General features: G+C 37.9%; 1 protein-coding gene, 1 long non-coding RNA gene and 1 other non-coding gene across 7 annotated transcripts in view; 2 read left to right on the top strand and 1 right to left on the bottom strand.

Moving 5' to 3' along the window:
- Window positions 1-26,910, top strand: part of NFIB (nuclear factor I B) — a 422,874-nt gene that overhangs the window by 67,222 nt on the left and 328,742 nt on the right. The window lies entirely within an intron of this gene.
- LOC141571331 (uncharacterized) overlaps window positions 338-26,910 on the bottom strand; it is a 29,318-nt gene continuing 2,745 nt past the window's right edge. The window contains exons 2-5 of the long non-coding RNA XR_012496094.2: window positions 23,157-23,243; window positions 22,188-22,312; window positions 9,026-9,056; window positions 338-1,766 (exon numbers count right to left, since the gene is read on the bottom strand). This is a non-coding gene — a long non-coding RNA (uncharacterized LOC141571331). The remainder of the gene's footprint in view (window positions 1,767-9,025; window positions 9,057-22,187; window positions 22,313-23,156; window positions 23,244-26,910) is intronic.
- On the top strand, window positions 24,335-24,406 carry TRNAH-GUG (transfer RNA histidin (anticodon GUG)). The gene has a single exon. It is a non-coding gene; the product is annotated as a tRNA-His (tRNA).

Here is a 26,910-nt window from a genome sequence, read left to right as displayed (position 1 = left end):
CCTTTTGGAAAGAGAACATTAGAAGCAGCCAGAATGCACAGATCATAGATAATACGTCCACTTACATTTTTAAACGAATGAGGTTAGAGGGTGGAAGATAATTTTAAGATTCCAGTTCTGACTAAAATAACCCTAAATAGTGTAGACCTTGCACAGTCCACTCAAATGTATCTACAATGAAGAATTTTCAAAACGTGTCTTATATATGTCAGATTGTTCGGTTTCCCAACCAAGCAATACCTTTCAATGGATGATTTAAAGTCCAATTGACCTTTCTCATTTATCTAGTAGCCTGTCATCATGTCACTTCCATGTTAATAATAATAATAATAATAACAACAATAGTTTATTGAGTAAATTCCACATGACAGGTACTGTGTCACATTCATTAACTCACCCAATCCTCATAACAATCATATGAGGTAATATTACTACATTTTACAGATGAGGAACTGGAGACCTCAGAAAATAGGTAACTTCATAAGATCACAGAGCCAGCAAGTAAACGATCACGACGAGAATCAAAGTCTGTCAGATGCCAAAGCATGCTAACTCTCCCCCTGAAGTTTTCATGGCTCTGGTCATCAGGATAGTTTTCCAAGCTGGCCTTCGGGGTCTCTGCCAAGCATTCTGTCCAGCTTTCATCCTTGTGATCCTCTCTTCAAAAGCTCTCCACTTCTGAGCTCGTTTCCAAGCTGGGCCCACATCAGTTATGTTCTTTCTCAACTCCAGGTCTGTACGCTCCTTTCCCTCATCAGATATGCCCTCCCTTTTCTTCCCAACACTTCAAATTCTGTTTTTGCTTCAAAGCCCAGTTTCCATCACCACCACGAAGCCTTTCCTTATCTGTTCCATTTTGAGCATGCACACTATCTAGGTTTGGATGCAAGCCTGCCAGAATTTGAAGTTCTGGCTCTTTCCACAGACTGCATTGCCCAAGAGAAGGAAAAAACAACAACTTATCTCTGTCATTCACTGGTTTTGCATTGTGATTGGTAAGATAACCAGAGATAAATTATGAGCTAGAATGCAAAATTTGCATGTGTGTGTGTGTGTGTGTGTCTACACACACATATATATATATTTTAATGGCCAGGGCACACTGCCTAGGTTTCTCAGAGGTTCCCAGTCAATCTCCTCTACTTTTGTGTTCTTTGGGGGAAATGCCTGCGGTGCCCTGGGAGTACATATCAGCAAGGGTATACATGCATGATATTTGAACCCAGTTTTTTAATATACCTTTGTACCACTTGGGTCCAGTGACCCTTAAGAGCACCCACTTAAGACCTGAAAGAGTAACTTCCAAAGCCAAAGCTTCGACGACTCACCGGGAGAGCATGTCATTTGGCATCCTGTGTGATGTGTTAGTACCATATACAGACCAGGGAAAACCAATGGATGAAATGTGGAGGGGAAGAAACACATTTTGGCAAGTACTTCTATAGTGGAAGAAAGACTATTGAGCCAGAAGGATTTTTGCTTGCTGCGTATCTGTAAAATCAGGACTGGCAGAGAATATCAACTCTGGTTGAATTTTTAAAAGTTGATTAGTTGGCTATAACATATCTGTCGTCAAGCCTTGTTTGCTTTTCTTTTGGATTATTTCTCCCTATCGCCTGTGTTACTCCATACCCATCGCTATCTCATAGTTGGATTTCTTCAACAGATTGGTTCATTCGTATTCTCATTCAATAAACATTTACTGTGAGTCAATCCTGCTGATTGTTGGGCCAAGCACGGGGCTCCCTCCAGGAACTCTCAATCTGCTGAAAGAGACAAAGTATCGATTACCAAAGAGTGGGGTAAGGGCAACCACAGAGAATGATGGGGGAGGGTGTTATGGGACCATGGAGAAGATTGGGTTCATCCAGTGTTGGGGATCAGGGAGACTTGATATTAATGAAGGATAAGTTGGGGGGTGAGTGGAGGAGGAGAAAAGAGAGGTGGGAATCTTCTAAGGCAAAAAAAAAGTGAAAGATGAGCAGATATATATAATATATATATGATATATATATACACATATATAAAGGTCTAGTGTGGAGCTTTCTTCTTAAAGACAATAGCAAATAAGTGGATAAGTGGAACAAAGTAAGGAGAGGAGTGAGAAATGAAGCTGGAATACTAAAATACAGGCCAGGCTGATGGAAGGCCTGCATGTTATACTAAGGACTTTGGATTTTATTATCCTCAGGTGAATGGGGAGCCATGGAAAGATTTTAAGCAAGGGAGTGACATTATCAAATTTATGTTTTAGAAAGTTTACTCAAACTGCCATGTGGGAAATGAATAATCTGCATACTCATTTACTTTACCATTTAATTATTATAATAGCATATAGGTCCAGACATAGAATGCTCATTTATTATGTTGGGTTTGGGTTTTGCTTTTTGTTTTATTTTGCTTTTTCCAAGTCAGATATAATTTTATCTTCAGTAAATAACTCTCAAAGGATGTTGACATTGATTCGTTTTAATTGAACTGGCACATTTTATTTAATTTTGTCAATAGGTGATATGTGAAAATGGTTCGTTCAAAATTCAAAAGGTGCAAAGGATGTACATGAAAAGTATAACTTCATCCCATTCCCTGGCTGTCCAGTTCCCCTTCCTGCAACAACCAGTGTTGGTAGTTTCTTGAAGGTTCTTTCATAGAACTTCTATGCTTATAAAAACTATGTTCATATATTCTTTATGTTTATTCATATATACTTTATTCTTTTTAAGATCTACGGTAGCATACAATACACATTTTTCTTGGCCTTCCTTTCTCATGTAACAATTTGATTTGGACATTGTCTTATGTCAGTATTTAGAGTTTTCTCATTCATTGTTTCAACTGCATGGTGTTCCTTCATTCACCTGTACTACAACTTATTTAGTCAAGCTCCAGTAATGGATATTCAGATTGTTTTCAATATTTTGATTTTGCAAACAATGCTACAATTAAATAATATTGCCATTGTCATTGCAGGTGCATTTGTAGTATAAATTCTCCAAAATGGGGTGGCTGGGTCAGAGTATGTATAATACTTCAGTAATTGTGACCGATGAGATCAAATTTCCCTCCAAAAAAGTTCTACCAATTTAGAGTCCCACTAAAAATGCTTGAGTTTGCCTATACAGTATGTTATCAAACTCCTAGATCTCTAGAATCTGAGGTGAAAAAAAATGTTATCTTACTTTAATTTTTTAAATTTGCATTTGCATCTAATGAGTGAGATTATGCCTCCTTTCTTATGAATGAATAAGAGCCAGCTGATTTCATCGTCCTTTGCACTATCTGTTCATATCCTATTCTCATTTTCCTAGTGGGTTATTGATTTTTTCAATATTAATTTATAGAAGTTATTTATCTAAAGAGAAATTAATCCTATATCTGTGGTATGAGTTAAAAATATTTTTCCAAGTTTGTCATTTGTCATTTGACTCTGTTTATGGTAATCTTTGCGATGCAGGAAAAGCGTATTATTAAGTAATTGAATTTAGCCATCTACAATTTTATAGGCCTGCGACTTCTGTTTAACAGTTTAACAAGTCTTTTTCATCTCAACACTACAAAAAATAAAAAATAAGATAATAATTATGGTTTCTTTGAGTACTTCTGTGACTTCAGTTTTTATTAGGTGAACCATATGAAATTACCAGTATTTGACAATTATGACCTACAGAAATGATTATAAGGTCCAATCTAGTGCATTCAATTCTTTGATCCTTTGGAATTTATTCTAGTGCAAGATTGTGAGGTCAAGTACAACTTAATGTTTTTGCAAATGCCAACTCAACTAAGTACACCATTTTCCCCTCTGATTTTTAATGCCACCTCTCATTTTGCAAATGAAGTATAAATATTTTTTTATTTTCCAAACTCTTCCAGTGATCTGCCTGCTCATACAGATTCCTGTTTTAATTATTTAAATTTTATGTTTAAATTTTATCCTTATTCTTTTTTCAGAAATTTTCAGTCTTATGTTTCTCCAGGGGAGTTTAGAATTCTCTAGTATAGTTACTAAAACAAACATACAAACAAACAAACAAAAAACTGGTAATAATCTTGTTTGTATTTTTATTAAGATGACTTTGAATTGATTGATTGAGAGTGGATTGCCATTTTTATGATGTTACGTTTTCTGAACTAGCTTCTTAACTGCTCCCGATCTCTTGGTTCTCTGCTCCCCTCCTTCTGTACTCTGCCACCTGACAAATCTGCTTCAAGTCTCATCTTCATTAAATCACATCCCTGAGTTTCTGTAATCCACACCTTTTCTTGTTTCCATTCATTTTTCCCATCAGAAATCTGCCATGTTGTCCTCTTACCCCTCCACTAAAAGCCTTGATAAGTCCACTTGTCTTTCCAGTTGACATCTTCAAGTGAAATCTTGCTTGACGAGTGTGACACTCCACTGCTTCTTCCCTTCCATGAAATCACTGCTCTGTGTCACCAGTTGGCCCTAAATAATTCATGACTTTTTTTGTTTTTTAAACACATGTATATTTAACCTGAGTAGCTTAGGTTTCAAAAGCAGACAATAAAACATTTAATTACATTTGCATTAAACCCAAATCTCTGTGGTTGTACATACTCAATGTTTTTATGTCTTGGGACCTGTATATGTCTTAACTTCTTATATGTCTAGATCATACATCTCTAGCCATTCATTCAGTCTGTCAACAAATATGTATTGCATGCCTACTCTGTGCCAGGCACTCTGATATCACTGGACGTTTGTATCAATTAAATTAAGCTAAGTTAAGCAACACTAACAAATAACCCCTAATCACAGTGATTTATATTCATAAAGGTTTATTTTTTTGTTCATGTTACATGTCCATCCCACTCAGCTTTGGCTCCATTCCAAATCTTCATTTCAGGACTCAGGTTAAAGCACCTGCCCTATCTGGGATATGCTAGTCTCGTGGCAAAGGGAAAGAGCAGTGATGAAACCATGTGGAAACTTTTAAAGAGTCTACTTAGAAGTGGTACATATCAATTCCACTCATATTTTGTTGGCCAAAGCAAGACACATGACTAAGCTTGTGATCAATGGGACTGGAAATATATTGTTCTGGTAGGGAGGGGGGCCCTTTTGTGGAAGGCATTGAATATTTTTAACAAATAGTGCAATCAACACATAGTACAAAATATCTACAAAATAGTACAACCAAGCAACACAGTGGTGAGAAAGACAGATATAGTACTGATCTCACAGAGCTCACAAACGAGCAGGAAATAAGAGCAAAACTAGTTAAATAATAACACAATGGTGACAAAGGCTCCGAAGACAAAGAAGAGGATATTAAGAAAACATAAAATGGGCAAGCCAACGTAGTCTGGATGTTTTAAAAGGCTCCCTTCCTACCACCACCAAGAAATATTTCAGGTTTAACAGAAGATAATTAGACAAGAGAGAGGGTTTTCTCCTGGGAGAAAGCTTCAAATAACTTGAGTTCATTCAAAACTCTTGAATAAACTCATTTGACCAAGATGAGCAGAATTAGCATACTTCTACTTGGCAGATTTTCTGCATCTAAATTCAATAAAATGATCTTCTCAAAGTCTCAATGTTCCATGATTCCTTATTAATAGGTTTTTTCCCCATATAACAAGTCAGAGAAAACTTATTGCATTATCGTGTTGACATTTTTATTGATTTTGAGGGACCCTAACTGACAACTTGTAATGAGACTGGCATGTACCTTTCTACAAATAACAGCATATGAGTCTTGATATTTACACTACTTATATATTTGCACAATATGTGTAATTTATGTTATATTTTCTTTTGTCTAAAAATGTGATGCCATTCCCGAAAGAAGTTGGTAGTAATTATAGAGCAAGGCAATGGTTTAATCATTTCGGATGGGAATGTACCCTATCCCTAACATGTAATTATTAGACCATTCCCACTTTCATAAGAGGATATTACTCTCAATTATTTACTGAGAAATAAATGAGTAAACGAATAATGATGCTGAGGTCTTAGTCTTGCTTTCCTAATGGATGCCTCCAAAGAGAGCTTTTGTAATTCCGTCTCCAACCATATGTCTCTGTTGACATTAAAGTGCTTAGTTCCAAATGAGTTGGCTTCATTCAAGCATCTTAATTCAAGAGTGGATGATTAGATCTTAAGCTAAAAACCTATTAGGATGTAAGCACTTGTGTTTTTGAAAGGTATTAAGGGAACATCACAGTGTGGTTGTAGATAAATCCTCCCTATCTAATAGTGGGTTGGCAAAAATCTCATTTGATCTTCAAACATGACTGACTAGTTTCATGTCAAAGTTAAGCACGGAATGAGAAATCTGCCAAGTGTTTGTTATACGATACACAGACGGGATGGTGTCTGTTTTTACCCCCTGCTAGTAGTAGTTTCAGAGATCCTACCTCTGAAACTCAGAAGAGCAGAGATAGAGAGGACCGAGTATTTTTTTCATGCAAAAAACACTCTGAACGAGATTCCAGGCTCAGAGCAGGAACCCCCCTTACCAGGAAGCGCTTCTAAAGCGAATGCCACTGTGGTGGGATTATGTACCCATGAGTTTTCTTAGCCAGCACCATGCTACAAAGCAATTGTTGTGAGTAGAGGACAAATCACATCTCGAATACTTTCAGTCCCTTTGAGAAAGCACATACTGATCTAAATAAAAACTAAAGAAACCTATGATTGTTCCTGTTTTTATTTAACCACATGTGTGGTCCAAACTAATAGGATTCTCCCTCTCTTCCTGTTAATTTGCTTTCGTCCCTGTGTAATCCTGTCATCAGCAGGGCGTAGTGATCTCCATGCAGGCAATGGGAAAATCATTTGATAACCATCTGCCTAATGCTTTGGCAGAAATGTGTTTAGCTTACAGAGCTACTACCAAATTGGGACCCCTCATCAGGAATGGACATTTCTACTAGGGAACAGGGCAGAACATAAAGTTCCAGGATTGCACTTTCCTAATTATGTTCTGTCAGGTAACATGTAAGGCTCATAACTATACCACTCCTGAAGAAAGACAAGATGAACTTATTCTCTAACTTCAAAGGTGCAGGCTACTTTCTCCCTTCTTCCCTCTGTCCGTCTCTCCTTCTCCCTTTCTTTCTTCTTTTACTTTTATATATATAAAAAAAAAAATACCATGGATACGGTGAACCAGTAAAGGTGGGCTTTGATTAAAACTGCTTGGGGAATTAGTAGCTCATAACCCTAACTCCATAATTCCTCAGTTTTCCCTCTTGATTAATCTCAATTGTTGACAACTCTTTTACTGCTCATTAAAAACACAGATAACCAGGAAAGATTAAGAAAGGAATGCTTATAAGACTAGGAATGTAAATTGCTGCAGGAAAGAAGTCAGATATACATGTCAAAGTACGTATTGACTTAACCATGAAAAAGAAGAGCACACCTCCCAGATTAACTTGTATTGATAATGCCTCTTAACTGTATTCTTTCCCACCCACAAGGAGCTTTGAGTACCATAAAAATATTATCTGGTCCAGACATGCAAATTAAAACAGGACGATAGGTTCAGAACTTGAAAGAAATAAGGCCATGCTTGAAAAAATTGGGCTTCATGAAAATAAAAGTTTTCATGAAAATTCGAATTGAGAAGTAAGACCATGGTGGGAACTGGGGTGGGTAATAGAAGCTGCCTTACAAGGGACGTGTCCCCACTAGGGTGAGTTTTGATATTCTAACTTAAATGGAAGATTAAAGAAATCTTGAGTCACTGGAAGTTAATCAACTTAAACAGACTCTAAAATATTATGATACTTATATGACCATTGGATGTTTGGACATGTTTTAGGCCTGAAATCGTATTGTGGTTTTGTTTAAAAAAAAATGCTTATCTTTTAGAGATACATACCTGAAGAGGTCCTAATATTTTAGAGCTACATAATAAAATATTATGAAAAATAGTATTTCATCTTTAATTTTCTTAATAATGACGTTGGGAGGACAAGTACATGGAGATATTAGATAAAACAAGATCGACCAAGAGTTGATCAATGTTGAGGCTGAATGAGGGGCAAGGAAAGGTTCAGTGTACTATTCTGACTAGTTTGTGTAAAAAATGCTCCATAATACAATTTTGAAATAAAGGAAAAATTATTATAAAACATGGTTGATATACAACAATGTAATAAAGAATTAATATGGTGAACACTGATCTATCCACTCTCCACCTGATGAATTAAAACAGAAATGTGATTGAAAAAAATTATAAAGCAATTCTTTTACTTCAGTTATCTGCCTAACTTGGTGGTGTCCCATTGGGAGAATAGTGCCTGGTGTTGACTCATTAAAATTGGTAACACTTCAAATATTTACTCTAGCTGGCTAGAGTACATCTGGATTCAGGCTTCAATGAGACAGTGTGGTGCTTGCTGTGGAGCTAACTCAGGCTTGAGAATAGAAGAAACCAACCAACACACAAAACACCTAGATCAAAACCCCTGCTCTAACTACTGTTGTGTGACCTACAGTGAAGCTCCAAACTTCTCTGAGTCCCTTACCTCGTATATGAAAAATATGTTTACTAATCCCAACCTTGAAGGACTGCAAACATTGTCTGTAGTTGGCACTAGTAAAATAGTAGCTATTTTATTTGATGTTTTTAAAAAGAAGACATTTGGACATTTCCCAACTGAAATGTCTGAGCACCTCTGAGCAAGCAGTAAATAAATACTTTATGGATAGATGATAAAATCCAATTTGCTGCTTATCAAAGGAAGGGAGAGCATCACCTTGAAAAAGTTTTAGTAGCATCCAGGAGTAGGGAGGACAAAGTTAGGACATTTATGAGATTGGGGGGGATCTGATTTGAGGTAGATCTTTCAGTATAAGGGGGCGCTTAATTAGAATTGGGTAAATTTTATTATATGATAGTTAAAGATTGGTGGACACAGGGTTGAGAGTATTTCAAAAGGAAACTTGAAAAGTAAATCGTCTTTTGAAGCTATTTATTGTCCTGACAAAAGGGTCAATGGAGAAAGGATAAATGGATTTGGGGAACATTCTTGAAACATAAAATATTACCTGCAACTTCAGCTTCCTGGGCAAGAGATTCCTGGAAAAGTAAAGTTAGGTTAATGCAGTTGAATAGTAAAATTGTGCTAAAGTAAACAGTAAACTGAATGGTATATATAGATGATTTTTGTTCTCGTTTATACAGGGGCTCTAAGAAATATTTTTGTCTTTTTCTGTTGTTGTTATAGTTTTTCTTCTTTTTTTTTTTTGTTTAGGCCCCAACATGTACAGGGATTATATGAGTGATATGAGTGCATTTTAACAAAATTATCTTCCTTTATGATCACACTTGGCATCTCACACCTTCTCTATTGCTTTTTGTCACTTCATTTGAATGTTTCAGACTGTCCTTAGAATATTATTATAGTTTTATGCCAGTCGTCCTCAGCCTTGCCTGCACATTAGAATCATTTGGGGACTCTCATCCAACTACTAACCAGGCCCCAAATATATGGTGATAGAAGAAGAACTGACTCTGGGTGGTGAACACACAACATGATATATAGATGACGTAGTACAGAATTGTATACTCGAAGCCTATGTAACTTTACTAACCATTATCATCCCAATAAATTTTAATTTAAAAATAAAAAGAATCATTTGGGGAGATTTTGAAAATCCAGAAGCCCAGGTCCCTGGTCAGGCCAATTAAATCAGGCTACCTGGAGTGGGGCCTGGGTAACAGTAAGTTTAAACTATCCCAGTGATTCCAATGTGATACAAGGTTGAGAACAACTGTTTAATGCCTTGCTGCAGAAATAGAAGCTAGACTATGGAATTATAAGACCTCGTTAGACTCTGACTACTGATTGATGAAAGTTGGAGCAACTTTCTGATGCCATTAAGCTTGAGTATGAATTTTAATAATGATACGAGGGTTACGTACAAACATCTTGTCCTTTAAGGTCTGGATTCAAATTGCATCTAATTTCTTTAAGGACTTAATTTTTAATGGCAATCTTTATCTTTGGTTACCCATTCCACCAATATCCTTTATTTCACTACCTTCTTATAGTGTTGTTCCTTTATTCATTCCACTCTGACATTGACCCAAACTTGGAACCACTCCATTCTTTGATTTGCACACATACCCCACCCTGCTTGCATCTCCTCCCCCAACATTCTCGTACATATACTCATATGTGTAGCTGATTTTGCTGGAGGTTGGGAAGGTAGAAGAGGTTTTACACTGTAGAAACATGAAAACCTCCATGTAGAATATTAGGTATCAGATTACCTGTCGCCTAAAAAGTTCTTTGGCCAATTTGCATGCTGTACAGTTACCACCCTCACTCACCTTTTTCTCCCACTCTCTTTTTCTTTGCCCTTCTCTCAAGAGAAAATAAAAATTCCTGCCATTGTTTTATGCAGATCATTCTAGTTGCTTCTTGCCTCATCCCCATCCTCAGCTTTGTAATCCTCTTTGCATATCCAAAGACTCATTAGTGTTGTCTGATAAACAATGAAGCATCTATTCCAGGTAGTACCTTCTCCATTCCTACTAGATCCTTTAAGGAAAAGAAAGTGCTAGAGAAATGTTGCTACCCCTTTTGTGGGAATTATGGCAGTCCCTTCCCCACCTCTTAGAATATATAAACAGTTGAATCAGTTTAGATTTTAAATAAAATTTTCTGCTAATAATTCAGTTCCTTAATTCAGCTAGTAATTATGCCTACCGTGGTAGGTGCTAGGAGATAGGTAAACTAAATGAATGACAAATCTTCCAGGAAGAATCAGTTTTGTTGAAGACATAAGACAGGCTAGTAAGATATAGTTACATTATAATACAAGAGACTAGTTTTATATGTTTAATGAACTCAATTTCCAAGAATTTATATCAGTTCATTTGCATTCACCTTTCTGAGATCCATATTCTCAAATATTACATGTTTGCAAAGGACCAGGCTTATTCTCAGTTCCATTTATAATACTATGTAGGGTAAAATCACAAGTTGTATACTTTTTTGACTCTTGGTCAAGTTTTCTCTAACTTCACTGGTCAGAAGGCCAGATCAGTATGGCTTAAAAAATGAATAGAGAACTTCCATTTCCAGGGTGGGTACCTTAGTCAACCTTCCTTCTATAGACAATTATAGTTCTTGTCTAAAATATATGAAAAACCATTTTAAATCCATCAATGAACTCTCAAGGAAGGAAAGAACTTTCAGCCTATGAATTGAGGTCATTTGTCGAACCAGATGAACTTGAACTCCTGTTTTTACAACTTCCAAGGTATAGGAAATGGGAGATAAATCCCAGAGCCCATAAAGATGGAAAGACCACAAACCTATATCGCAAAGAGCTATACCCTCAAAGTGAAAATGAACTAGAAACAACTCTGCCACTTCTCTTAACCCCCACCCTCAATCAGAGAACTGCTAAGAAAATATATGGTTTTTAACCTCAATGCTGAACGAAGGTGAGAAAAAGAAGTCACTACTGAGAACTTATAACTACAGCTCATCTCAGGTTTACATCCTGAATTCACGTTCCCTGAGTGGTCTGGAAAACCTCAGGGCAAGAACTGAATTGAGAGTGACCCCAAATGAGTCATATTGTGAAGTGCATGGTAGAAAGAAATGTAGATCCTCTCTGATGAACACATCTTCTTTCCAAGCCCCACCCCCCAAATTCTCATAAACACAATTCCAAGAATAATAAGCAGACCAACAATTAATAACTAAATGCACAGGGAAATAAAGCACCATGAGAAAAAATTAAAACTAAGAACCCTACATATATAGAACAAACACCAATTTATAAGGACTTCAGATCATGGAAGTTTCGGACAGGGATTATAGAACACTGTATCTAATATCTTTAAAGAAATAAATGACAAACTTGGAAATATGTGCAAGAAACAAGAAACTAATACAATGAAGCAGGTTTTAAAAGAAGTAAATTGAATTTCTATAAGTGAAATATAAAAATTCACAGAAAAACTCGATGAAATAAGGAATTACTACTGGTTTTAAGGTGTGATAATAGCAAGGTGATTCTCTACCAAAAAATAAATATTCTTATGAATTAGAGATGAGTGCCAAGGTGTTTTCAGGTCAAATGTCATTTCAGATGAAATTACATGATGTTTGGGGTTTGCTTTAAAATGCTCTAAGAATTTTTTGTTTAAAGTTTATACATGGAGAAATACTAAATTAGATTGTTAAAATGTTGATAATTATTGAATCTGAGTAATGGACATGTGGAGTTTTTTTTTTTAATACCATTCCCTTTACTCTTCTGTATGTCGGAAAACTTACATAATAATAAGCATGTTTGTTTAAGAGGTAGGAAATGTATTTACTTAGCTATTTGGCCCAGATATTTTTATTGTGTCCATTAAATTAGTTTTTAAAAGTATGATTTTTTTTAAATGTATGATTATCCTAAGTAATATCAAATCATGTTACTATAGGTATGATATACGTATAAATTTTCACAGGCTGATACAAACTATAAATAAATGTTTTATAGAGAAAAAAATAAAATTGGTGGGTTTGACAGTAAATTAATGAAAGCTGAGAAGAAAGTTCATGAACTGCAGAAATTAAAATAGTGATCTATAGAGATTATCCAGAAAGCATACAGAATAAAAAAGAATAGAAAATACAAATAGAGACAAAAATTACATAGGGAATGTAATGTAGACTTGACTGGAATCCTAGAAGGATAGGAGAATGAGAATTAAGTAGAAACAATATTTGAAGCGATAATGGCTAAGGAGTTTCCAGAACTGATGAAACCATCCCACAGATTCAAGAAGCTCAACTAATCCCAAGCAATTTAATTTCAAAAAAGTCCATATGTGAACACATCATTGTGAAACCAGAAACAGAAAGAAAACATGGCAAACAAAGCCAAAACCAAAAGGAAGAAATGCTCCTAAAATAAAACATCTGAGATACAAATAGGAAAGAAGAGCAGAAAAACAGTAAATGTGTAAGAAAATAGAAATAAATATTGACAGTAGAAAACAATAAATATAATCAGGCCAATCTCACTAAAGAACATACCATAAATCCTACAGAAAATCTTAGGAAACCAAACCAGTAGTACCCCAAAAGGAAAATAAATCATGACCAAGCTGGGTTTAGTTCAGGAATGCAAGGTTGGTTTTAATTTTGAAAATTAATGTACACACTGACATATTAAAAGAGAAAAATTGTATGATCATCTCAATAGATATAAAGTATAATATTTGCTAAAATTGAATATTTCATGATCTAAATTCTACAAAAGATAAAATTTTCTAATTTTCTAATGGAAATTGGCAATAGAAGGAAACTTCTTTAACCCTATAAAAGATATCTACAAAAACATACAGTAAATATCATATGTAATGATAGATTAAGTTGTTAACATTTCCTTTATGATCAGGAAAAAGACTAGAATATCTACTGTCACCTCCTTTAATTAAAACTTGTACTGTACATCCTGACCAGTACAATAAAACAAAGGAATGAAATAGAAAAGAATAGAAATGATCAAAACTGTCACTATTTGCAGATGTTATATATTTATGAACATAGAAAACCCAAAGATATACAGGTCAAATATTAGAATGGATGAGACGGTTTGGCAAGGCTACCAGATAAAAACCAATATAGAAAAATTAACTAGATTCCTAAATACCAGGAACAAATAGTTGAGGCAAAAAAAGCACTAGACAGTGCTACAAATGATCAGTCTACAGCCACATACAGCAACGTGGGCAAAGCTCACAAACATAATGATGAATACAAGAAACGAGCTGCAAAGTAATGTATATTGTATTGTTTCATTTATCTAAAGTTGAAAAACAAGCACAAGTAAACAATTTAGGGTTAAGGAATGCACACAGAGGGGGTAAAGTAACAAAGAAAAACAAGGGAACGATTCTCACAGTAGTGAGGCTGTTGATTCTCTCTGGGAAGAAGGTAGAGAGTGCACAGTAAGGGCTTAGATGGTTCTAGCAATGGTCTCTTCTTAGCTTGGTTGAGTTTATTTCCAAGTTTTAATTATTAATACTGCAGTTACATTTTTATATTCTTTTGACACATTTCATAATTTTTAAAAAGTCAGAGTAAATGGGGATAAGGACAGAATTATGTAAATTTGAAATGGCTGCATAAGAAAATGGTAGCTATCATATTATCTAGGTTTTTTTTCTGGTTACATGTCTGAGTTTTCCAACATCTGATCATAAAAACAAATCTTACTTTCTGGCGTGAGCTGGATAATACCTTCAGGGATAATTCACTCTTATTTGGTCAGAGCTTCAACAATTATCATTATGCGCGTGACTTCCAAAACTCAATTTCCATTACTTCTTGTCACCCATGTGTCAATTTCTTCTAGATACTGCCTTCTAGACATTGTCACTTGAATGGCCTACTGTCACTTAAACTACAGGTCTGGTTTGATGACATACGTGGAGTTTGTGAATACGCTTCTTAACCCACATTCTTTCTGTAGGTGAGTTAATTCATTGCCTTGGATTTCATCTGTATGCTTCACGTCCCAAATGTCTTATTCCAACCCTAAGTCTCTCTTATGCGTTCCAGGTTCACATATCCAGTTTCCTACTATGTATCTCAATTTGGCTCATTCATTGGCATCTCAAACCAGCACACTGATGCAATTTTGCATCACTAGAGGCATGAAAATCAAAAGCATACTTAGAAAATAACAAACAGTTTTGTTTTGCTGCTTTTAGTGTAGGAGACTGGGCAGAGATGCAGAAAAAATAACTAGAAAAATAGTTTGGGGACATATGCTGAAGAACCTTTGATGTTTTGCTTAAGAGTTTGGACTTTGTGGACAATGGGAAGTCACAGGAGTTTTTATTTTCTGTTCACTTATACAATAAGTGATAAGTGAGGACCTATTATGTACTCATCATTTTGCTCAGGATACATATATATACAAGACAGAGTCAGGCAAAGAGGGGTTCTTGAGAATGTTAGGAGGTAGAATGTATTGACATTGGGGTCAGGTTAGAACCAAATTGTATGGAAGAGAAAGGGACTGAGGATGCCACCAAAGTTTTCTTCTGGCTTGAGAGATTGGGGGATGGCAGTGCCTTTCCCTGAGGTAAGTGATGTAGAAGGAGAGGACAGGTGGATGGGTGGAAGGCACCTGACTTCAGCTTGGACAGCTGAGATGTCTGCGGGACTTTCAGAAAGGAGGCTGATTAAAAACACGGGGTTGTGTTTTAGGAGAGAAGCTCAAGATGGAGGCCTCGGTTTGGGACTCCACCTATATAGAAGTAATAGTTGAGCATGGTGGGTGGTGGCGGGTAGCATGAGGTGGCAGGTAACATTCCAAGGAGGAATGAGAAAGCAATAATTCATACTGCATGCAAGAAAAAAATCACATCAGAAAAATCAATTAGTTCCAGTATTGCGATAACTAGCTACGTAGCCTTGATCTCGCTATCCCAAATTTTTGTGAGTCTGCCTCCATTATGTATTCTGGGAAGGAGAAAGCCAACACCACATGTGAGTCATGGAATGGTAGGTTTGCCTGCCACCTGAGATTGATTGAGTCATAAGCATGGCCTAGGGATAAAGCGTTGCATGCAGCACTTCCTGGCAGATTGCAAACACTATACCTGACAAAAGTAACACGTGTGTAGTTATAAACATTATTAATACCATTATTACTGGTAAAAATAGCTCATGGTTTGTTATGGTTTGAATTGTGTCGTCCCCCCCCCAAAAAAAAAAAAAAGGTTGGGTTCATAACCCTCAGTACCTCAGAATATGATCTTATTTGAAGATAGTGTTTTCATAGAGATAATCAAGTTAACATGAGGTCATTGGAAGAGGCTCTAATCCAATATGACTGGTGTCCTTTAAAAAGGGAAATTTGGAGACAGGGATAAACATGCACACAGGGAAAATGCCATGTGAAAATGATTGGAGAGATTGGGGCGTTTCATCTACAAACCAAGGAAGGCGAAAGACCGCCAATAGCTTGAGGAGAGTCATGGAATAGATTATCCCTCTCAGTCCTCAGAAGGAACCAACCCTGCTGGCACCTTCTAGCCTCCAGAACTGTGAGACAATATATTTCTGTTGTTTAAACCACCCAGTTGGGAGTACTTTGTTGTAGTAACCCAAGCAAACTAATACATGGTTGTGTATTATTTGACGTTTTATCAAATGCATTTTGTGGTCATTCTCATTTAATCCTCACAACCTCCTGTGTGGAAGGCATTAATCAGTGATCCCTTTCTCAGGGTAGGAAACTGAAACTATCAGAGATCCAGGTTTCTGTGTGATAAGACACAGGACACAGGAATTTGCATGGGGACAAAGTCAGGAAACTTCACCCATGGGCAACAGCACTGCATAAATGGTATTGTAGGAGAGCGTGTTGGTGAAGTAGATAGGATCCAGAGTCAGTCTCGTGCATGCGAATCCCAGCTCTGGTGGCTCAGGCTATGTGGTCCTAAGCAAGTTTCTGAAATAACTCGGCACCTTAGTATGATGGAGAAAATAATACCTAAGTAATACCTCAGGCTCTCGTGAGGATTAAATGAGCTAATTCTTGTGAAATGTTTAGCACAATGCCTGCTGCGTTAATATGTGCTCAATAAATAGTAGCTATTTTAAAATAATTGTTCATGGGAAATTACAGGGGCGTGGAGAAGCCCTTCAGTAATTATGAATGTCATACAATCCTAGTGCCTCTCATAAATGTACTGGGCAAAAGGTCTGTATTAAATGTGTTGTGTATATTTAATGACCTCTGGTGTCTAGGTGTGGGAGGTGCATGGCAACTGTTGTCTGTTTCACAGGCAGACGTGGCTGCGTGGTAATTCTGCTCCAAGACCCATTCAGTCATCACTGGGGGAGGTCTCCCTAAATCAAGCCCATCTTAACCCCTCAAGAAGCTCTTTGGGGTAGTAATAGGGATTCAGGCCATCTCATTAGATGTCAACCAGAAAAAAAATGGAGGTTGTATGCAAGTGGGAATTAATCCGTTAAAAGCTCGGAAAATAGGGTTTTTGTATAGATGAATTCCACAAGCTTTGTACTTTAAAATTCACTGCATAAGTTTTCATTACAAGCAAGTTCTCTATAAAGGGATTACACTACACAAATAACGAGTAAAGGAACACAGTCGCCATCCTGAATTTTAAAAATGCAATTAAAATTGGTGCAGACCCACTGAGTCTTGCCAAACCCTGCTTTAAATAACAGTTTGGAGAATCACAAACTTCAATTACTTTTGGCAATGTCTTGATTTTCCATGAGGCACTATAGGTTATTAAATGTTGTAGCTATTTAGCTTGATAATGAATAGTTTATCTTACATTCAATTAAGCTGGTCTCTCTCTCTCTCTCTCTCTCTCTCTCTCTCTCTCTCTCTCTCTCTCCCTCCCTCCCTCCCTCCCTCCCTCCCTCCCTCCCTCCCTCCCTCCCTCCTTCTCTCTCCCTCTCCTTCTCTTCAGCTCACTGAAAGAAATGGTGATAATTAAGGGAAAGCTGTCACGGGGTCAGGTTTTTCATCCAAGATATCTTTACAGTTCTAAGGTTACCTAGGGTAGAAACCTGGCTTCATCTTGTCAACTTAATATCTATCTTTCACATCAGTAGTGGCCATCATAATGATAATAATAGTAAGAATAATTGCACTGATATATTCTATGCAGCCCCTTTCAAACCATTCTGAGTATTTCACATTTTTCTCTTAATACTTTTGTGTAGCAGACAAGGAGAAGATATCTTATTCCTTTTAAAGTCAATGAGGCAAAGGAAGTTAAATAAATGTTCCCAGATTGTAAACTTCATCATGAATAAAGCAGAACAAAGCGTGAACAGGTGATACAGCGTTCATTCTGTCGAACTATCTAGTTCCCTGGGTTCTCTCTCTCTCTGTCTCTCAAGTGACAGAAGAACTGAGATCAGGGGATGCTAATAGTATTTTCACATATTTCTAATTTCCATATTATTGAGATCTGATCCGTTGGATAGCAGTCCCTTCCTGAACTATGATGTGCTTGTGCATTTTACAGCCTCACTTCAATCAGGAGAGATGATGGCCTCAACAATTACTGACGTTCACAAAGGAGTCAGAATTCGACAAGGAGTCTGTGCAATCCAACATAAGTGTATTTGTGACATTTATTTTAGGAAAGGCAAGATTAAACTCATAAATAGCAAAACACCTAAAGATAAGAAAAAGAGGCCTATTTAAGAGCTCTTAAATATTTGCAGCTTCTTCTGCAAGTCTAAAGTAAAACCAAGCTTTGGCGTTCTAATCCACAGCAAGTCCAGTATAATGTTTTAATCTGGTCAGCCCATACTCTGCACTAGGTACTAAGGTTAAGTGTGTGGGAGATAGAAAGATAAAAGAAAGAGTCCACTCCTTTGCAGAGAGCTGTGCTCATGGATTTCCCCAGCCCCACCCCAACGCGGGCCAGGTACCTCATAGTACAAATGAGAGCTCAGGAACTTTAAGAGCAAACTTGTCATCGCCACTTTAAGACCAAGATCTAGACAAAGAGAAGGCCAAAGCAGTGAGACAAGTGCCTTGATCGTACTGTACAGAAGGGCTTTGAGGAATCCCTCTGGGCTCCCATGGGTCTTACCCATCCCTCCTTCCTCCAACTCCCAGCTCAAAGCTCTCCTTTTAACCCCAGCGTACCTCGTGACCAAATTGGCTCCAGTGTTGGCTCCTTTAGAGCAGAAGGGAAAACATGACAGCCTGAAACTGGGGCAAGCTACCTCTGCTTCCGAGGCCTTCTTGATTCTTGTGCTGTGTTTCTGCCTCTTTCCTTGGTCTTACCATGTGCCTCAGTCACATCCCTCTCTCTGGGGTTGGAGCCACCTGTCCAGACCCTGAGGCATTCTTCCCTCTGGCATCTAGCTAGTCACTTGGCCTTGATGCCACTTATCGTCACAAACAGAGCCCAGTCAGTAAACAACAGGCCACCTGTGGGTCCTGGCATATGTCTGTTCTTCTGGCACTTCCTCATCCTGGCCTGAGGCTCCCAGCAGCTCACTTCCATGTCTAGTTTGACCAAAATATAGCTAATAATTATTAAGCACTTACTGCATACTGGGTACTTTTTAAAATGCATTGCATGTTTATTTACTCCTTACCACCACCCTATAAATTTGATAATACTGTCCCCTTTTTACAAAGAAAAACTAAGTGTGGCGAGATTAAATTATTTGTGCAAGGCTATCAGCCCCAGGACCCCCAGCAGTTTATGCTTAAACTTCTTTAGGAAAAGTAGCTCCACGGTGATTGGTTAGAACCCTCGCGGCCATAAATCTAGAATGCTAACTGCTCTTCCTCCTGCCAACACGTTCTTTAAACCTCAGCTTTCTAATGTGATGGAAAGAAAAATGTAGTCTTGGGCATTCCCTTACTCTCCACTATTAGGCCATCCCTTTCTCCACCCCCACTTCCTTGGGGGATCCCCTTGCCACCACTTTTCCTATATGCAGAGTCCTAATTCTTTGCTGCCCCAGGCCTTCAGCTGTTCTCGGGCTCCAAGTTATTATTGCACATTATCATTAATGGATCAGCCCCCCTCATAAGATTTCCAAATAGAGGCCTGGCCCGCCAGATCGTAAAGGTTAGCCCACATATTCCAGAGGGCTGTGTCAGATGAGGAATTCTATTAGAAAGCTTTGCATCTGGAGTTTTGTAATGGTGCCTTCAGGCAAAAAAAATTAAAATTAAACCAACAACCAACAATCCCTTCCCCCTTCCCCCCCCCCCCATTCCAGCTTTCCCCACAGCAAAATTTCTGACTTGGTTAAATAGGATTCATTAATAAGCAAGGGTGAAAAGCACTCCAGGCAGTTTACTCTTGAAAATGTAAACTGTTAAAACATTTTGTGGTTACAAGCATTCTGAAAATAATCCATTTTCTCTAGTGTTTTGTGATTTCTCAATGATTTTCTGATATGGGCAGGAAGCATTACGGAGGTGGTCAAATCTAAGACCATTTAGCTTTCAGCATTCTTTATGATAAAGGTGACACACTTAAAAGTTTGAAATCTGAAGCTACCATTTACTTGGGCTTCCTCTACTTTCTGCTGCTTTATTTTTACCCCTAAAAATTCCAAGGGGTGTATATTAGTAATTCTTGGTTCCTTTACATGTATCAAATTTCTCCAGCCTTTTCTCTCCCTTTTATCCTCTCTTTCTTCTCCCTCTCCACACACACACACACACACACACACACACACACACACACACACACACACATATGCTCGTGCGCATATACATACAAACATTGTTTACTGGGATGGAAATGAGGTTCCAGAAAGGCCCAAGAAAGAAGTGGTTTTAAGGTCCCTATAAGGTCATAGCTGGCCGGTCCATGACTAGAGACAGGACTCTGGGAGGAGGGACAGGGAGCCTTCTTTGCAGGGAGGTTCCCAACCTGTCTTTGTCTGTAAACTGGGCACTGGGCCAGCCCCAACCCAGCGGATTGCTGCGCTTGGCCTCCAGCCCAGTGATGGATCTGACTGTCATTTCCCTACATCCAGTGAGGCAGGAGGCAAGCTGAGAAGAGGGATGAAGAGGAGAAAACAGAGTTGGTCTGGGAAAAGCAGTAGGCGTGGCAACACTGGGGGCAGGACTCAGCTGGGGAGAAGGGGGCCTCCACCAGTCACCAAGCCCTCTTGTCAGCCCCTGCTCCTCTGTTAGAATCCATTATGAAAAACCAGGGAAAGTAACAACTCCATCAGAAGACAAATCTTGTAGTTAGGCAGCAAGAGGAGAGGCAGGAAGGCTCTGCTCCATGATTTCTAACAAAGACGCTGGTAAGCAGCAATCTTATTTTTAAAGACTTCCTGAACAGGGAAGTCCACCATCTTCCAGGATGAATCCCCCATACAAGTAGGGAATTCTGCTTTGCACCCAACTTAAATCAAGAGACCAAACCCTGTGTATTGAAAATATGTTGCCACAGGCAGGGGAATAAGGCTGACAACAGTTAAAAGCTGATAAAAGGACAGCTTCTGTGAACTTAAGAAAAAACACAAAGGCTAGTTGTAATAGCCGCAGGACTCAGCTGTTTTCACTGGGTTTTTATCCCTTCAAAATTTTGCATTTGGCTATTGTTTGTGAATGTATTTCTATAAATTAAATTTATGGCATATCAGAGAAGTAAAGAATCTGAGAACTCATCTAGCCCAATTCCCTTTACCTTACCAGAGGGGTCCCGTGACTAGCCCAAGGTCACACAGGTAGAAGAGCTGGAGAAAGGACTAGAATCCAGACAAAGCAACTATTTCCTTTCTCTCTCTCTGTCTCTCTCTCCATCCTTCCCTCCCTCCCTCCCTCCCTCTCTCCCTCTTTTCCTCCCTCCTCTCTCATTCTCTCATTTCCTCTTTCTCTCTTTCCAGTGCCACACCTTCCCTGCTTTTCTCTACTTCAACCTAATTTGAAAACTTTAAGAAATATATGTATGTATGTACATATATATTCCTTTCCATGACACCAGCTCATATGTTCTGTCTGTTTATTCATCTGTTATTTATGTGTCTCTCTTTCACTAGAATGTAAACTGCATGAAATCATGATACATCTCTCTCTTGTTCTCTGTTGAATCCTTAAGATCCAGAAAAATGGCTAGACTATATTAGCTGCCCAACAAGTATTTGTGAGTGATGAATACATTAGTAAGCAAATGATAATAGCATCCGTGTTGACATAGTCAAGTTAGAAAAAAGTAATAAGCATGTAGTAGACTACAAAGAAGTTGGACATGCCATCAGAAAACATGTTTTGAAGCCATTGATTTTCCCCTTTGGAAGGGGTCATAGGTATTGGCGGAAGAAATCTGCGTGGATTTCCCCAAGAAGACAGTGAATGCGCAGAAGAGCCCGATAATTGTTCAAAACTTCATTCCACTTGAACAGGCAAGACTGTTTCAGGGCCATACACAAGATGGCTGACATCATCAACTAACTAACGGATAAACCCATACAGACACCAGAGCAGAGCCTGACCTGGTGAAGCCGACTGACAGGCTGGGCCTCTCTCCGGTATTCAGAGTTTTTGCCCCCCAGGCATGACCACCTTTAGTCATACAGTCTCCCAGCCTTCTCCAAGCTTCTCTACTACTTTCCTACCAGTGGTATTACTGGAAGTCGTTAGTGCTGGTCACCTAGATTTCCCACATGGCTTTTAGGGGCACATGGCCCCGTGTACTTACATGTACTTTTGTAGCAGGGTCAAGCCATGTGAGTAAGAAGAGCTTGTAGTTGCTGGTTTCAGACACTCTGGAGCTCTTTCCATGTGTGAAGCAACGCGCCATATTCATGTGAGGAGACGCAGGCCCTACAGTGAACACAGAGTATAAGTAAGGGGAAAAAACTTCCTTATTCTAAGCGCCTGAGATTTAAGGATTGTTGCATAGCATCACCTAGCCTGACAGGCACAATTTGTGAGGTAACCGAAGGGGTGTAATGACTGTTTCATAGTATGTGTTGAATCCTGTGAAGAGAAAGTTACTCCCTTTCCAGATCTCTTCTGGTCATTAAGATGAACCGAGAAGCTTGGATCAGAGGCTAATATGTCTTTAACAACTATCCTACGGTTATTTTCCTTTTTCATGGAGAACAGAACTTAGGCTACAAGTACCTGGCTAGAATTTAATGCTATTGTTCTCTTTCCACATTTTATTTTATAGTGACCTCTATTTATGGAATGTGATACTGTGTTTTTAAAAAATATATAGAATGTTATGAAGTTTCCTTCTCAAATCTATTTATTTAAATAAGATAACTAATATTTCTGTAGCGCTTACTCTGTGACAGGCCTACTTTAAGTTTTTGGTATGGAGTAACCTATTCAGTTCTCGTAACAATCCTATGCAGTAAGTACTATTATTATCTTCACTTGATAGATGAGAAAACTGAGGCACAAAGGTTAAATAAGCAGCCCAAGTTGTCCCCATGAGTACATGACAGAGCCAAAATTAGAATCTAGAAAGTCTTTGCACAATTTGTACTCTGTGAGTTGATTTAAATATATATATTTATTGTTGTTCAGTTGGTATGTGCCCATAGCAAAAATTACGAATGTGGTACACAAATGATGGTATGTTGGGAAATGGCTGTTTGCACTGGGAGATTTGCTTTGTCCCCTTGCCACAGAGTGACCTCTTACCAGAATCACTCACCCATATTCTTGTTCAGGCCCAAGAGTGCTCTGCCTTAATTCCTGCACAGAATGTATAGGGCTCAGGATGGTACTCTTCTGTGTGACCCTGGGAGGAATAATGGATTGGTGACAGTTTGAAGGAAGATAAAAGCGGCTATAGATGATCAGAGTGGAGGGAATGAGTGACCATGAGTGTCTGAAGCATTTATCTGCAGAAATATCCTTATTCCAGAAGGACTGGCACTATTGGCACCCACTCAACAGATGGTTTAGGGTCTTGCCACCCGACATACAGTGCCAGCTAGCCCCAGCTGCTCCCAGCTCCTCTCTGTTTGGAAAACTTAAGGGAGACATGTGATAACAACCCGTTGATTAGAAATGTGTTTTTCTGTATGTTTTCTTTTGTGGCATTCAATTCTTGGAATAATTTTAACAGACTAATTTATATAGCAAAGTCATTTATTAAAAATTTCCCCTTGAAGCTTATTTAGCATGGAACATTCCAGTTTCTTCGTGTGGTGGGTTGCCGATGGTATTGGGAAGTTTTGTTTTTAGAGATTATTGTGACTTTATGACTTAACATATTCTGGGGGTGGGGTATTGGAATAGCTTTAGGTAGCAGTGGGTTTGAAAGGGGGCCTTTCCTCAGTCAGGGTCTATTCACTCTGACTTCCTCTAATAGGAGAACAAGACTTTCTGAATCTCCCCAGTCCTCAAGCCATTTTGTTTGCCATCTTTTTTATGGCTGTGCTGCCTAAGCACATGGAAATAAGGTTAGTGTTGGAGAAACCACAAAAGAGGCTCAGAGTCATATGTCATTCAAGGCAACATAATTGGTGGTGGTGGTTGGAGGGTGGGGTGGGAAATCTATATTCATTATTGGTTAAAAGTAGGAAGCATGAGTCAACAGACTAGTTTCTCTTGGTCTTGTTACTTTGATTGCCATTTCCTGGACAATGATTCCTGTGAATCTTATCTAATACAATTTCCCCAGTCAGCCAAGAAGACAATGTTGGTTTCACGTTCAGCCACTTCATTATTGTTCGTCAAAATAATTAGAGATTGCTGAAACACTGTTCCTCTTTCCCAATACTAAGAAAATATACACGTTTAGGCAATAGATGGCAGTATTTCCACAAATTTTAATATTGCAATGGCTCTTCAAAGGAAGCTAAGTATTCAGCTGTACTGTAGCTTGCCGTGATCGTATAGTGGTTAGTACTCTGCGTTGTGGCCGCAGCAACCTCGGTTCGAATCCGAGTCACGGCAGGGGGGAAAGAGGCTTTTGGAAGAGAACAACACTTGTCCCAAATTGTACTCCATCCAAACAAGATTTTGCAAGCAGACATTTTATAATGAAAATCAATAAAACAGAAACCACTACAAATATTTTAAACTTTAGAGCGATGACATACACAGTGTGGCTTTATTAAAGCACTAATCTTGTTGCAAGTGTGTTGTGTGTGGGGTTTTTTATTTGCATTGACGGATAATATGATAAAACTGGAGTGTAGTGGGCATGTAATTATTATTAATTACAACTACTTAAGCTCTGCTTTGAGCAGTCTCGTCAAGTCTGCTTGCTTTTGAGCCTTGCCAGGGCTGTACAGTAATAACAACCCTGAATTATTTGGAAAGATGTCAGCAGTAGATGTGGAAATCCTGTCTAACCAGGCATGAATTGTTGTTAGGAGGGTTTTTTTTTTTCCCCAGGATGACAGAGAGAAAATGAACTGTCCCTTATCAGTAATTGCAGGAAACATTTTGTTTCTATGATATGAACTGGCTGTAATTTAACTTTCCTGCATCATTGGATAATGTAAGAAGCCAGTTGTTGCTCAAAACGAAATTCTCTGAAGTGGGCATTTGGGTCTGATAAAGGGCATATTATAAGTAGACAATGGGGCTCAAGCAATAAATAATGTCCATATATGGTGAAACTTTTTTAATGACATTTTCCAAAAGACTGGGGTTTGTATTATAAATGGCTAAATGTTGAATTAATGTGAGTAACACAGCTTTAATGGGCCTTTCTCCAGGACTTAAAAACATGAACAATACAGCCTGAAAATGTCAAATATAACTATGTTATAATGAGGTTTACTGCTCTAAAATTACTGCCCGCCATGTTTTAAATAAGGGATCACTAGAAGGTGCTTTTTAATGCCTCTAGCCCCTGTTTCACAGATGGCCTAGCAAAAACTCATGTTTGTTATTTATGTACTACTAGAAATAATTTTAAATAAAAATGTATGCTGAAGATAGGCACAGAATCTATTAAGTTCTTTCAGAGTCAGTGAATTCTTAGAAATAGCATTCTAGAAAAACTGAAATAAATATTGAATCCCCTTCCAAAAAAAAGCAGTTTCTGTTTTTGCAGCCTCAGAATATCATAAAGTAAAAAGAGTATGTTTATTGTTTCCTCCAAGACTCACTTTCAAGACCATTTTCTACCCTGAGGTCTCTTTCTATGGCCCCACCCCCACCCCATCCTCCACAAATTCTTACTCCCCTTCTCCATAGGACCTAACATTGGCTCTGCCTCAAGTCTATAAGATCTTCTCAGCTGGCTGGTACTAATAATGCTTCTAAGAAGACAGCTGATTTACAATTGTTCTTTAGTTAAAAACAGTTTACAGAATAAACCCATTCAAGGTTATTTGTATTTTATTAGGAGAATGAAAATGCAATGACATAATCCTTTAAGGAAAGAGATTATGTCAGTTAAGACTTAGTGGTTACAAATGACTGAAACATAAGATGTATTGATTTAAAGAAAGGCAAGAGTCCAAGGGGGCTTTAGAAACACTTGGAACTAGGTTATTAAAGATGACCAGGACACACTCTGTCTCATTTCACATTTCTTTCCAATTGTTGCCTTTGGTCTCTCAAACTAACTTCTTTTTTTGTTTGTTTGTTTTTTGTTTTTTGAATGTTTTTTAGTTTATTTGAGCCAAAACTGACAATCGCTGGAAGCGAGATCTAAAATGCTCTGGAGAATAACAGTTTTGTAATTTCTTTTATGCATTTGAAGTTAAGGAAGATTACATGAAGGTGGGAGAAAGCAAGGCAGGGATTGGATTACAAGATTATGTGTTTTGTTGTTGTTGTTTTTTGGGGTTTTTTGGTTAATTTCTTTGATAGATTTGAACAGATATGTATGAATATCATCCTGACCATCAAATTAAACGAGTTACACCTTTATATGACAAAAACTTTAAAAAAGAGACTGTCTTATAAATGTCCTACTAATCTGTGAAGTCATTTTTAGTTTTGCTCAAGCTTTATTGATTGGGAAATATGTTCAAAATGTTCTTTTCTGTGTCAGACAAGGAAGAAATTTCACATCTGCTCTCACAATTTGTTGGAATAGTGACTCTATTTGGCATCCTCTTTTTAAAAATCCAGTGAGTTTTGCAGTTAGGATATGGGAGAGGCAGAGGGGGTGGTGAGAGTCATCCTGGGGCTGACTCTTAAGAGACCTCCAACCTGAGGAACTGGGAAGTTTAAGTTCCTTTACTTTATTTTTTTAAATTAGTTTGAGGTGTACAAAACAATGTAATAGACATTTATCATTTATATCCCTCACAAAGTGATAACCCCCTCCCCCCATCTACTACCCCTCTGACATCGCATACAGCTGTTACATTTCCGCTGTCTCTATTCCTAATGCTGTACTCCACTTCTTGTAAATTATATATATATATATATATATATATATATATATATATATATATATATATATATATATATATATATAAAATTATAGTTGA

Source organism: Rhinolophus sinicus, chromosome 16 (genome assembly GCF_057876585.1).
Source record: "Rhinolophus sinicus isolate RSI-liver-muscle chromosome 16, RSI-T2T, whole genome shotgun sequence".
Classification (NCBI taxonomy): domain Eukaryota; kingdom Metazoa; phylum Chordata; class Mammalia; order Chiroptera; family Rhinolophidae; genus Rhinolophus; species Rhinolophus sinicus.
The sequence above is the reverse complement of the archived record's forward strand: the minus strand, read 5'-3'. Positions and strand labels throughout refer to the sequence as shown.